Here is a 13,937-nt window from a genome sequence, read left to right as displayed (position 1 = left end):
CAAAGTGGACCTACCTGAAATTTGTCCAATAGAAACTCTTGTTTTGTTCTGTTTGCATCTGTTCGTGCCAGCCTGCTGGGCATAGCAGGGAGCAGACACTGAGCTTGGTGGTGCAAAAATGTTCTAACATCCTGAGACATTTTGGGATGTTGGTATTTCTAAGTGATTTAATCAAAAATAGGCACATTTTGTGAGTGTTGATACTCTAAATTGATACTCACAAAAGTGTATGTGCCAGACCCAAACACACACACACTCCTCCTCTGTTCATCAGTGATGGAGGTACTGTAGAGTAACACATGAGAATGGAGGAGCAGGCAGACAGACAGTGTGTGATGACGACTCTGGTCCCCTCCAGGCTCGGTGGGGGTGATGCTGAAGCCCTCTCTTATCTCTCTAGGCAGATAGAGAGGACAGGCGGGGGGCGGACGTGTCTCTCACACCCTCTCTGTATGCTGCTCTAGTCAAACAACAGCCAGTCACACCCCTGCTGTTCCAAAATAAGACAACTCCACTGTCACTGACCACCAGAAATGAGTTCAGGATGATGTCATGAATGCAAGATTCAACACCTTGCAAGAGATGGAATGTAACAGATGCCTCGTTCTCTCTGTTTTGGGCCTTCCCACTCTGTCAGCCCAGTGAAGTACTACTGACAACCTCTATAAGTTGAGAATTGGGTCACTCCTCTTAGAGGTGACAGGGTGTGGAGGTCATTGTGAGCCCTGAGTGACACTCAACTCCATGGGGTACTGTAAGTGCCCACATGGCCCATTGCTAATGGAGTCCCTCCCCTCAGACCTCTAACCCCCCCAAACATACACACACACATGCATGTACACACATATACACACACGCACCCTGTCCTGGTTCAGACAGAGAGCTGACGCGTCTCCAAGCCCAGACGGGGACTAGCCAAGTGGCGGCATGGAAACAATCACCAGGACGATGCCAAGGGGATGAGGGCCCTTGTTATATTTTAATAGGTTTGGGACAAAGGTCGGCGTGTTGTCTGTTATTATAATCTTCCCTGGCTTCCTGTGCGACCACTGACAAGTCACTGATGCATAACTTCCCTTTGTCTCTTCTTGAATTTGAACGTTTGAGACAGTTCTGTATTGATCCCTTGTTAGAGGCCCATTATAATCTTTCAAACAGGGCCATGTAGTTCAAATTAATTCAGCTCCCATCCTTTTCACTCCTTCCAAATGCTCATTAGGCAACAGCGCTGTTTGGTTTTTTGACTCTGCCTTTGCACAGGCAGGCAAAGATTTACAGTGATTGCGCTCCAAGTCCAAACGAGTGGTAACTACAGATCTCCTGATCCAGCCGGTCTTCAAAGAGGGTTTAACCAACCTGCCAATGTGTGTCTGTGTTGAGCTGAGCGTCTCAGAGAGAGACAGCTCTTTTGGCTTAGCAGTTGCATTCCACTCTAGGAGGCACTCGATAGGCTTTTAAAACGTATTTTCCAACTCATCAAACTGTTTTGGGCTTAGGATTTGCGCTATGCTGTATCTTACCTACCGCCTGTGTCATTCCCCATCCTGCAGATCAAAGCATCTGTTGATCTCACACAGTTGTATCTCTCTCCAGAGGAACCCTTCACTCCAGGAGTCTCTGTCTGGAGTGAGTGGGGGACTGGAGTGCTTGATAATTACAGCTTCACCTGGGATAATGATGGAGTGGAAGTCTTTAACTCCCCCATGATGCAGACAGGAGGTGCAGGTCGTAGTGAGATAAATGTCAAAAGTAGCCTGGCATCAGCTAGATCGACCACGTGGTACATCGTTAGCGCAGCTTAATAACAATGTGGCTAAGAGCCAGGCTAAATCAGAGTTCCAACCCCTATCTTTGCCCCCTTACTAGGCCCCATAGGGTTCTCTTGAGTGGATGACACCACGTTCCACTCGTCGCAAACATTCAAACAGCATTGCCAGATGCAGCCAAGGGCTTGTTCATTTGTGGTTGCGAAAAATAAATAAATAATGAATCTTTTAAAAAACCTCCATGCCGATGACATTTGCCCATCTGTAGTTGGCCCATTCTTTGGGAGAGAGCTATTTTCCCCCTTTGTTAAATGCCAGCCTCTCACCGTGAGGTAATTTAAGACTGCATCCTGCCAGTTAATTAAACTGAGACCACTGCTCAGCTCTAACTGGGTTCCACACGCATCCTCTCTCACCTGGAGCTGGTTCAAGGCTAGAGGCACCGCACCGCTCAGGATACTGAAGAGCCACTCTCTGTTATCTCTCCACCCCTCAGTACTGTACTGTACTTCAAGGCTGCCACTTTTGAAAACACTAGACCCAGGTTCTCTTTCAAGCATTGAAAAACAATCTGGGGGCAAGATTTGTTGTGGTTGGTCTCGCAGTCATAGCAGCCGTTTGTTGTGTCTGGAGGTCATATTTTGTTTCTGGGAGAAAGAACTGCAGGTGTGAAGAAGTTCTACTTTCATTGGCTCCCAAAATGGTGTACTTCTTTATCACTACGGGAACAGAATAGCAAGTTACTATTTAAGCCTCTTTTCTGTGTAAATCTGTGTTGCTTCTGTAGCTTATTGACTGACCATGATTCCCCAGGTCATGCCAAGATGCACCATCACTCTCCAGTTAAGCCTAGAGCTTAAACATTTTTTGTGTGGACTGCAGAAAAAACGTAGGGTTTAAATGATTCTTGTACAGTCTACAATAACAGAATTTAGGCAAAAGAGAGATATTTTCTGCATGCTAATGCAGTATTGTGCATAATAGCTGTTCCACACAATAGTAACACAGTTTCTCCTAACACCCTTACCTTGTGTGTCTAACCATTAAAACTGTGACGGTAAGCATGCTGTGGCAGGGGGCCGTTGAGAATATATTACAGGTCATTTCTTCATGAAAGGTCACTTCTTTCCTCAGTTCCAGGGGGACTCTATCAAACATTGCTTTATATAATGAAGGTGAAATTCTTCCATGGGAAACATGCTGTGGCATCCGTCTCACGATCTCCTATCCTCCCCTATCCTTTTTCCCCCTCTCCTCTCCTGTCCGTGTCATACATCTCTGACCCCAAACTGACCCCGGAGCCACTTTATGAAAGGCTTAAAAATGACTCAGGCTTACATTAGCTGTTTCAGCTACTTGTAACACAGGCTGGTCTGGCAAGGTCTATCTAGAGTGGGCACTGATTGCCCCATGCTTTTAAGTGCAGTACAAGAGGATGGCATCTCAAACCAGTCACCTTGGTCTGGAATGGCCAGTGTCCATGGGGATATGTTTAAATGCCCACCTCTTTGCCCTTAACCTTTCCTCTCCATTGGCTGGTCTGTTGGAGTGATTGTCAACCTGGCTCTCCCCAGCCAATTGGAATGGCAGGTTATGTGAGTTAGAGAGGCTCTTGGAGACCTAAACATCCTCAGAGGGAGGCGTCCCTCTGCTGTCAAAGCCATTATAGCGCTCATCTGTATCAGTCAGCATCCTCACTTCACGCATCCATCCATCAGCTATTCATTGTGTAGCCTGCCGCACATCAGAGTCTCACAGTCTCAGTGCAACAGCATATACTGGAGCTCGCTAACCTCTCCCCCCAAAGCATTTGATGAGGAAATATGTGCTGGTTGTCTCTAGCACTGCTCGATATCGATTCAGACGTGTTACATTTATCATGATGTGTTGAGTCTCAGGGTAGTTGCTTTCCTCTCGAAACAGCCTCTTCTTATCTTTGGTGTTCTGTCTATCCCTCTAACTTGTAACAAAATAATTACTACTCCTATGTACCAAAGTTGCCACCTAAAGGCAGCTAGCTCCTACTTTACCACTTTGTGATTCTGGACATTCTGTTATTCTTTTGCTCTCCCACAACTGGTGGGTAGCAATTGAATCACCAAAGAATTGAATTCCTGTAACACTCTCCCATCCGTTCCCCTCCACCGGTCCCGGTCCCCCCCTCTGGACCTGTGTATCCTCCCCAGAGATCACACCCAATCAGATTGTGCTGTGCCTTCTCATCGTGACCCCAGGGATGTTGCCTTTCATTTATTTTCAAACTCATTTAGAGAAACTTTGGTGTTTCCGTCCAAACCCCTACAAACACTCTAACCATATCTCATTCCCTTCTACTAACAGAGAGTGACTATCTAATGACAGCACCTTCCTCTTTTTAATGTCCATCTTCCTTTGGGCCACTACAATTACTGTAAATCTTTAAGTGTAATTTAATTTGGACATTAGCAGTGTCTACTTTGGCATTCCCCGTCAGTTTTCTATTGATTCCCGCTCAGCGCCTGGCACGATGTCCCTGGATGCCACCAGCAGCCGGAACTGTCTGGCAATCTAATCGTGTGCAGGGACCCCATACCGATAAAAGCTGTGCCATTTTCCCAGCCAGAATTTCAGCCTTTTTTCAGTCAGGCTCCGTCGCCTTCTCTAATTCTCTTCAAGCTCTCTTGTTACTATGTGTTATTTACTATGAAGCAGAGCCTGAGCTTCAAAGATTTTCCGCATGCATAGTATTCAGATCACATCACGATGTAAGTTGGGTTATTCGCCTCACCGACTTCATCACACTCCAACACCAACTCCTCATTTTGTTCCCCCTTGGAGTCACATTCTGTCCACGTTCCCTTCCTTACCCAGAATGCAGGGGGAGTTTTCCATTACCCCATTAAGCCTTGTTGGGGAGATAAGGTTCTCTCGTCTCCTCTCCTCTCCCTCAAGGAGGCCTGCTGTTGTCAGGAGAACATAAACACACGCGTTCGGCCTTCGCTGTCTGGTCCTTCTCGCCTCCCTGTCATCATGTGTGGTCTCCCAACCATTGAGATATTCTCCCCTTCTCCCTAGCACTGCTGTTTATCATCTTACCGTGTCTACTGCTGCTCCTGCTGCCTTGCTGCTGTTATAACATGGCTGTCTAACAAATAGGACCTGGCTAATCATTTAGACTGATTATCCACTGGCCGGCCAGGTGTTCTGCTAGGTCTATAATGTTTCATGCAAAGCGTAACACTGGAATTTGAGTACATGATCTGTCAAGGTATACACTACAGTATGTCATCAGGAGATGCACAAATATCCATATTTCTCCAATATTTATTGACAGGAGTTTAGAGTCATTATGTACAGTATTTGCAATATAGTCATTAATTCAGATTTTTTTCCGTATTCTTTACATATTAAACCGGGGGGTCGGCGAAAATACTGTAGAGTTTAGGCCAGTTTCGCTGTTTGCTGGTTTATCCTTATTTTTTTATCGAAAACTACTACTACCGAGTCATTTTAGTTATTTTATGTTTCAGTCTGCATTTTAAATTGAGTACATTGAGATGTTGTGTTACTGATCTATCCACAATACCCAATAATGTCAAAGTGAAATTTGGTTTCTAGAACATTTGTCACGTTCCTGACCTATTTATGTTAGTTTGTTATGTGTGTTAGTTGGTCAGGACGTGAGGTTGGGTGGGCATTCTATGTTTTCTGTTTCTGTGTTGGTTTTGGGTTGCCTGGTATGGCTCTTAATTAGAGGCAGGTGTTTGGCGTTCCTCTAATTAAGAGTCATATTTAGGTAGGCGTTGTCACAGTGTTCGTTGTGGGTGATTGTCTTCCGTGTCTGTGTAATTGTTTGCACCATACGGGACTGTTACGGTTTGTTCGGTTTGTGTAGTCTAATTGTCCTATTCGTGCGTTCTACGTGTATTTATGTGAGTTCGTCGTATAGGTCTGTCTACACCGTTTGTTGTTTTGTTAGTTTAGTCATTTTCGTGTTTTGTTAAATAAATTATGTCGTTAAACTCCACTGCGCCTTGGTTCGATCACTACTCCTCCTTTTCGGTAGAAGAGGAGGAGGACCGCCGTTACAACATTTTAGAAATGAATTAACAATTAAAAACTGAAATGTCTTGAGTCAATAAGTATTCAACCCCTTTGTTATGTCAAGCTTAAATAAATTCAGGAGTAAAAAATGTGCTTAACAAATCACAGAGTAAGTCGCATGGACTCATTATTTGTTCAATAATAGTGGCTAACATGATTTTTGAATAACTATCCCATCTTTGTACCCCACAAATACAATTATCTGTAAGGTCCCTCCATCGAGTAGTTCATTTCAAGCACAGATTCAACCACAAAGACCAGGGAGGTTTTTCAATGCCTCACAAAGAAGGGCATCGATTGGTAGATGTGTAATATTTTTTAATGCAGATGCTGAATATCCCTTTGGGCCTGGTGAAGTTATTAATTACATTTTGGATGGTATATCAATACACCCATTCACTACAAAAATACAGGTGTCCTTCCTAACTCAGTTGCCGGAGAGGAAGGAAACTGCTCAGGGATTTCACCATGAGGCCAAGGGTGATTTTAAATTAGTTACATAGTTTAATGGTTGTGATAGGAGAAAACTGAGGATGGATCAACAACATTGTAGTTACTCCACAATACTAACCTAATTGACAGAGTGAAAAGAAGGAAGCTTGTACAGAATAAAAATATTGCAAAACATGCATCCTCTTTGCAACAAGGCACTAAAGTAATACTGGAAAAACAATTGCAAAGCTTTAAAGTTAACTTTTTGTTCTGAATACAAAGTGTTACGATTGGGGCAAATCCAATACTACCCATGACTGTCTCCATATTTTCAAGAATAGTGGTGGCTTCATCATGTTATGGGTGTGCTTGTCATCGGCAAAGATTAGGGAGTTTTTTTAGGATAAAAAGAAACGGAATACAGCATTAAGCACAGACAAAATCCTAGAGGATAACCTGGTTCAGTCTGCTTTCCAACAGACACTGGGAGACAAATTCACCTTTCAGCAGGACAATAACCTATAACACACAGTCAAATCTACACCGGAGTTGCTTCCCAAGACAACATTGAATGTTCCTCTGTGGCCTAGTTACAGTTTTGACTTAAATCGGCTTGAAAATCAATGGCAAGACTTGATACTGGGGGCGAAGATTTACGTTCCAACAGGACAATGACCCCAAGCATACAGCCAAAGCAACGCTGGAATGGCTTCAGAACAAGAATGTGAAAGTCCTTGAGTGGCCCAGCCAAAGCCCGGGTTTGAATCCCATTGAAAATCTGGAAAGACTTGAAGATTGTTGTTCTAATTTAACAAAAAGGTGAACAAATATTTATTTTAATCAATGTTATGAATATCGATAACAACAACAGAATAACACATTTTTTATTACATACCTACAGTAGAAAAGAGGAGACTATATTATTTCTAATGATGTGCACTTTATTTCTTAACTCCTAATATTGTGCAAATTACACTCACTGGAGCTAACCAATTACACACACTGTCACGCTTACTCGACGTCGCCGGTCTACTAACCACCAGTCCTGGTAATCCACATTACACACACCTGGTAACCATCATTGTGCAAACTTGCTCCCCATCGTTACGCACACCTGGACTTCATCATCACCCTGATTACTCTCCCTTTATTTAGCCCTCAGTAGCATCAGTCTTCAGGCAGTATTTGTTTGTTTGCATTCAGCATGCTACTCCTGGTTTGATTACTGTCATGTTTCTTATTATTAAACTCACCTTCTGCACCTGCTTCCTGATTGCGTATACTTTAAACTAAAGCACCCATGACCCGTGATCAGTGCGCTGGCCGCTGGTAGGTTTTCTTGGCTATACAGCTGCTCTTAGAGTTACTCTTTGGAAAGGTAACTCTTTGGAGTTACCTTTCTAGCTAATAGGCTATGTTAGAGTTCACACTTCCTCTTCCAATTATAATGTGGGGAGGAAGCTTGTCACAGTATTTCTGTGCATTCAAATTGCCATCGATTAAATTGTGTTCATTGTCCGTAGCTTATACCATAACCCCATCGACACCATGGGACACTCCGTTCACGACGTTGACAGCAGCAAACCGCTCGCCCACACGATGCCATACACGTGGTCTGCAGTTGTGCGGCTCATTGGACGTACTGCCAAATTCTCTAAAAAGATGTTGGAGGCAGCTTATTGTAGAGAAATTAACATTAAATTCTCTGGCAACAGATCTTGTAGACATTCCTGCAGTCAGCATACCAATTGCACGCTCCCTCAACTTGAGACATCTGTTGCATTGTGTTGTGACAAAATTTCATATTTTAGTGGCCTTTTATTGTCCCCAGCACAAGGTGCAGCTGTGTGTAATGATCATGCTGCTTAATCAGCTTTGTGATATGCTTCAGGTGGATGAATTATCTTTGCAAAGGAGAAATGCTCACTAACAAGGATGTAAACAAACATTTTGGCGAAATAAGCTTTTTGTGCCTTTGGAACATTTCTGGGATCTTTTATTTCAGCTCATGAAACATGGGACCAACACTTTACATGTTATGTTTATTTTTGTTCAGTGCAGTACGTCACTGACATCACTATTGTCTTTGTTATCTTTGGTCTAGTGTCTGAGCTCAAAATTTCACAGTTAGTCTGGAGAGATTTGTCTCTATTCGCGGAGACCCAGACTTCTGCAAGAGGAGAGTAGGAGATGGACAGTCTGTCTGTAAGTGAGTGTTTTCCGTGCTTCGACAGGACTCTAAAGCTGTATCCTCGGTAGGCAGGCCAACTCTTTATCGGCTTCTCCAGGGGGGCCTGGGCATTCACTGTGCCACTCTGATTTAATTGTGCTTTCTGGATGACTGCTTTTCACCTTCGTCTTTCCCCAGCTCAGCACATCTCCACCACGATGAACTACTGGAGACAGGACAGGGGGAGAGGGAGATAGAGATGAGGAGACAGGTGGGATAGGTAGAGGGAGTGAGAGAAAGATAGGGTGGCTAGGAAAAAGCTCTTTATTTACCTCTCTCAAAATGTCATTAAAAGCAAAAAAAATTGGTTTGCTGCTTCCTAATTGCCCACTGTACCTGCAAAATGTCCTGTCAGCAAGACGTGTTGTCCAGAGCCATTATCAATTCTTGGCCCTCTTGTTTTTCTTCATTTAACAACAAACTGTAGGAATTTTTTATTCTAAAATAGCTGGTCACAAATGCCAGGAAGGTCACAAAAGTTATCTACTTAGCTGGGAAACTGTGAGCCACTGCTTAAGTTCCTTAACAGCCTTTTGGAAGAGTCACTGGGCAACTCAATTATAAGCATTGGTGAAAATGCCACAGCACTGGTGTCTTTTAGCAATATAAACCATCCACCTGACAGATATAGCATATCAAGAAGATGATTAAACAGCATGACCATTACACAGGTGCACCTTGTGCTGGGGACAATAAAATGCCACTCTAATGTTTTAGAATGATAATGCAGTCCACATGTCGCAAGGATCTCGACACAATTCCTGTAAGCTGAACATGTCCCAGTTCTTCCATGGCCTGCATACTCACCAGAAATGTCACCCATTTAGCGGGTTTTGGATGCGCTGGATCAACGTGTACGACAGCATGTTCCAGTTCTTGCTAATATCCAGCAACTTCACACAGCCATTGAAAAGGAGTGGGACAACATTCTACAGGACACAATCAACAGCCTAATCAACTCTAAGCGACGGAGAAGGCAAATGACGGTCACACCAGATACTGACTGTTTTTCTGATGCATGCCCATACATTTTTTTTTTTTTTACCAACAGATGCATATCTGCATTCCCAGTCATGTGGAATCCATTGATTACCTAATGAATTCATTTAAATTTACGTATTTCCTTATATGGACTGTAACTCAGTAAAATCTTAGACATTTTTGCATGTTGGGTTGATATTTTTGTTCAGTATAGTTACTAGGTTACGAGTTACTTGTCTTATCTACTCTATTTAATTTTATTCTTTAGTCTTAGCCTGCTATTACTCCTGAGACCGGCCTCTGTCATTATTATGGAAATGACCTTTTTCACAGTAACTCATTTTGTTGTAAATAAATTGCACAGCATTTAGGAGAATAAATAATTTGCATAAGTACCAGAGTGCAGTAGCTAGGATGGTGAGAGAGGTAGCATATTCTGCTGAGTTGGTTTAGAGAGACTTTTGCCTCTACTTGTGGCAATTTTCTGTCATCGCTCCCTTCAAAAACACCACTGTTGTCATGGATCCGGTAAAGAACCCATCCACCTACCAGGGAACTCGATTGATTTCAGTTAAATGGATTCGTGTGAGTGTGCAAATGGCACGGCTGTGGAAAGGATAAGGGATCATTTTAGATATACATCAGTGAGAATTACATGATATGTTGCACACTGTCCAGATTCAAGGGATGGGGAAAGGGTAACCTTATCCACTTGGACCTCAATATCCCCAGGAAGGATCATTTGCATAAATTCCAAGTTCAAATTGGCTTGGATGTGTGTGAATGTGCAAAGGACAGCTTGTGGTAACAATTTATTTGGATAGTCCATCTGTAGATGCTTTACAGACTATCAGTAGCATTTCAACTATCTACTAACCCTAGCCCTAACCTTAAGCCTTATCCTAAACTTAACCCTTACGATAAACCTAACCTTAACCCTTACCCTTATTCTAAACCTAACCGAAACCTTAGCAAGCAGTTGCTTATCAACAGATAGTTTGTTTGACCATCGTTAGAGCATCTGCAAATGGACTATCCGGAATATACAAATAAAGTGTGACCCAGCCTACTTTGATTAAATGGACCAAGTTGGTGTCTTTCCTGCGCTCTCTAATTGATGCAATGTAGAAAAGCGACTGGTTTCCTGTTACCAGTCTAAAACGTTCCTTTTTAAAAGTTTACTCTCTTTAAAGACCACACTCATTATTGATCAGTTTCTTCAGTGCAATATTATAATGGCTTTACGTGGCAATTTGCCCTAAAAGTGATTGATTATCAATTAGCCAAATGCCTGAATCCCAATAAGTAATTTTGTCCCAAAAGTACACAAATGGACAATACATCTTAATACAAAACTAGCAGAGCACTCAGGCCAACCTCAGTCATATTCATTCAAAGAAGTGCTCTCCATTTTTTTCCAGAGATGTCAAACGATCCATATTTGACATTTACAGTGCCATCAGATATTCTGGGAGCATGGTGCCACAACCACTGAGACTGCATTGTAATCCGCACAGATAACCTTTTGTAATATCTGCTAAATAAAATGGATGGAGGCATTCAGAGCCTGTGTGGGCTTATCTTGTCTACCCTGTCACAATCCAAGCACGTTGTGTGCATCATGTGTTAGCACATATTGTACACTCATACACTACGGTTACATTATAGGCCTGGTCTTCCAGTTGACAATAAACACTGTACAGGCATCTTGCTCATACTTCATTCTAATGGGCTTTTCCCTATAACATCTGAAAGCTAAAACCATTCATGTTTTCAGTGAACATCCACAAATAATCAATGTTAGCCACACAGTTTGTGGCTCTAAGCCAGCGTCTCCCAAACTAGGGGTTGCGGCCTCATGTGGGGTCGCCTGATTTGAAAATGGGGTTGTGAGAGAAACTCTGAATTTCTTTGAAAATAATTGCGCTTGGTTTGTAGAACCGGGGTTACGTCAGTAGCCTCTAGTAGCGGCTAGATGCGGTGGTAATAAACAGAGTGGTTTCTGTTGTCTTTCTACAAATGTGGCTATTGAACAATTTAGGCTACAAAATATTATAATCCCATCACTGACAGATAAGACTATCAAGAACATGCATGTGTCTCCTACAATGCCCACAAGCTGAGCAGGACTTATTAGAACAGTGGACACTGTCAAAAGTACTGTCCGACTGATTTGTAATAGACTTTCACTGTCATAGCCCCAATTAAAAAAGTAAACATTGGCCGTTGATTACATTATCTTTTTTTTACATGGTGGGGTCGCAAAAACATTTTGATATCAAAATGGTGTCAGGGTCCCAAAAAGTTTGGGAACCCGTGCTCTATGCTCAGTCATATATCTGCGTTTGAATGGATAGAGGAGGAGACATTGAAGGATATGTCCCACTACAGTACACAGAGGCCCACTGGCTGTTTGTCTGTCTGTCTCTGTCAGTGTGTCTATCTGTACGGGAGAGTAGTGCATCATAGGTCACTGTAGCTAAGTGCTGGTGGCTGAAAACCAATAATACCAGAACCTCTCATGGCTTTCGAGTGCCAGTATGTGTGTGATATGACCACAGAGATTACTGAGAGTTTCCTGTTTAGAAACTCAATACACTGCTTTTTTTTCCAAGACTTCCAGTTAACTGTGTTCTCTGTCAGTCCAGTTTCCTCTTAAACCCAACATACGCAGACTCACTCACTGATGTGATTTGTATTCCTGTATCGTCCACTAAGAGAGCGGTTAGTAAAAAGCGAGGTCTGAGCATACCGGTATAATGGCTTTAATCATCAGGTATTTAATCATCCTGAGCAAAAAAGCCTGTCACATTTACCCACTCCCCAAGGCATTGATCGGCCCATACTCTACATACTAATCAGGTATGGGAGGGTGGCTGTGGGATGGATGTATTGTGGACATAATTGTAACAGACAGGTGGTGAGAAAGGGACTGCAGCCAGGCATGCAGTAAACACTCATTAACACATGTTATCATTGATCAGCGCCGGGGAAGGCGGAGCGCCGGGACACCTATCCCCGCACACAGCTGGGCCTCTGTCCGACGTGTCAGAGGAGCAGGCCTGCCAGATGTGTGGGATGATTCACTACGAGACACACAGGTCCTCCCCATTTTGATGCTGGGGAAAAAGGGTGTTAGCATGTAAAGAGAACATAACTGTATGACTGACAAAACTCTTAGTTTCTACTTTGTGGGATGTCTATATGAAGGCAGTGGTAATCAATGCAGGTTTTAAATTCATGTGTATATGTGATGCAGTGTTTTTACACTTCACTTTTTACACTTCACTTCAGGCTTCTTTTCATTCAAAATGTTCAAATCGCTAGTCAGGAAAGTCTATATAGCCTTCTCCATCTTCTAGTGATCTATTGGGTAGGACAGGTGCCTGTCAGTCACAAAGCGAGCGATGACAGGGAACACTGTTGGTTTGTCAGTCTGCTGTCTGTCACACCTCTCTGTGTTATGTTTGTTCTCCCATGTAATGTAAGTGGTAACAATGGGTTGAAATCCAATTAATTATTGCACATTCATTTTATTTTATTTTGTGTTTTAACTTTCATATAGTCAGCCACGAAGTCGGGGCGCATAGGCGATTTACTGTGCTTTGATTGACAACTGAACAGCAAGTGTTCACTAGTTTATAAAAGGTTTCGAACTGACTGAATAAATTCAATCTGTTATAGCCTATTCCATAAATCATACAACATATTGTTATATGTCCATGGTATCGTATCGGGACAAGTTAACCAAAGATCTTATTTGTATTTTCCTAGAATTCGAAGCCCATGTCAAGACTTGGCAGTGACCGCTAAAGGGATTCATCAATGTAGCCTAGTGATGGGTTGTTCGTGAACCAAAGGCTCTGTTTGAACAGATCTTTTAGGTGAATGTCGGGAACCGAATCTCCTCGGTGAGAGCCGTTCGTTTGTCTCCCTAATGTGCATACTGGTAGGCTACTAGTGCTTTTTGGTGATTTATCTACAGATAAATTATGAAAACATTCGATGAAGATGTTGAATCCTCACTGCAAGAACAATAGGTAGTGGAGAGAGTCTCATTCTGGTTCAAAATATATCAAATAAAAACAGATTGAAAGTTATAAAAGCTATGATACTATTAAAGATATTGATATAGGCCTATTGATTTGATTAGTGTCGAAAATTCAGTAGTCAACTGCTGCTTTCTGTGTAGCAAAGCCCATGTTTTACAACTGTTTCATTCTTTAATCATACCGGTAAGTCTATTCACGGGCACCTGACTTGGTATAAAAGTGGGGGTGCCCAATCTGGCGGTGGTCTGGGGGTCCTCCCCCTGAAAATGTTTGCATTTTTAAAACCATTTTCCTTCAATTCTATATTGTTTCTCAACATAGAATCCTTGTTTACTTGATAGAACACAACTTTTTTTCTTAGGCTTTTGCCACAATAAACTAAATTGAAAGAGT

The 13,937-nt window shown here is 42.6% G+C and overlaps 1 protein-coding gene across 2 annotated transcripts in view; it reads left to right on the top strand.

Annotated features, from left to right (window-relative positions):
* Window positions 1-13,937, top strand: part of kcnh2b (potassium voltage-gated channel, subfamily H (eag-related), member 2b) — a 292,842-nt gene that overhangs the window by 129,985 nt on the left and 148,920 nt on the right. The gene's annotated exons all lie outside the window — the stretch shown is intronic.

Source organism: Salvelinus fontinalis, chromosome 7, assembly GCF_029448725.1.
Source record: "Salvelinus fontinalis isolate EN_2023a chromosome 7, ASM2944872v1, whole genome shotgun sequence".
Classification (NCBI taxonomy): Eukaryota; Metazoa; Chordata; class Actinopteri; order Salmoniformes; family Salmonidae; genus Salvelinus; species Salvelinus fontinalis.
Note: the sequence above shows the minus strand (reverse complement) of the source record. Positions and strands in the feature narration are given on the sequence as shown.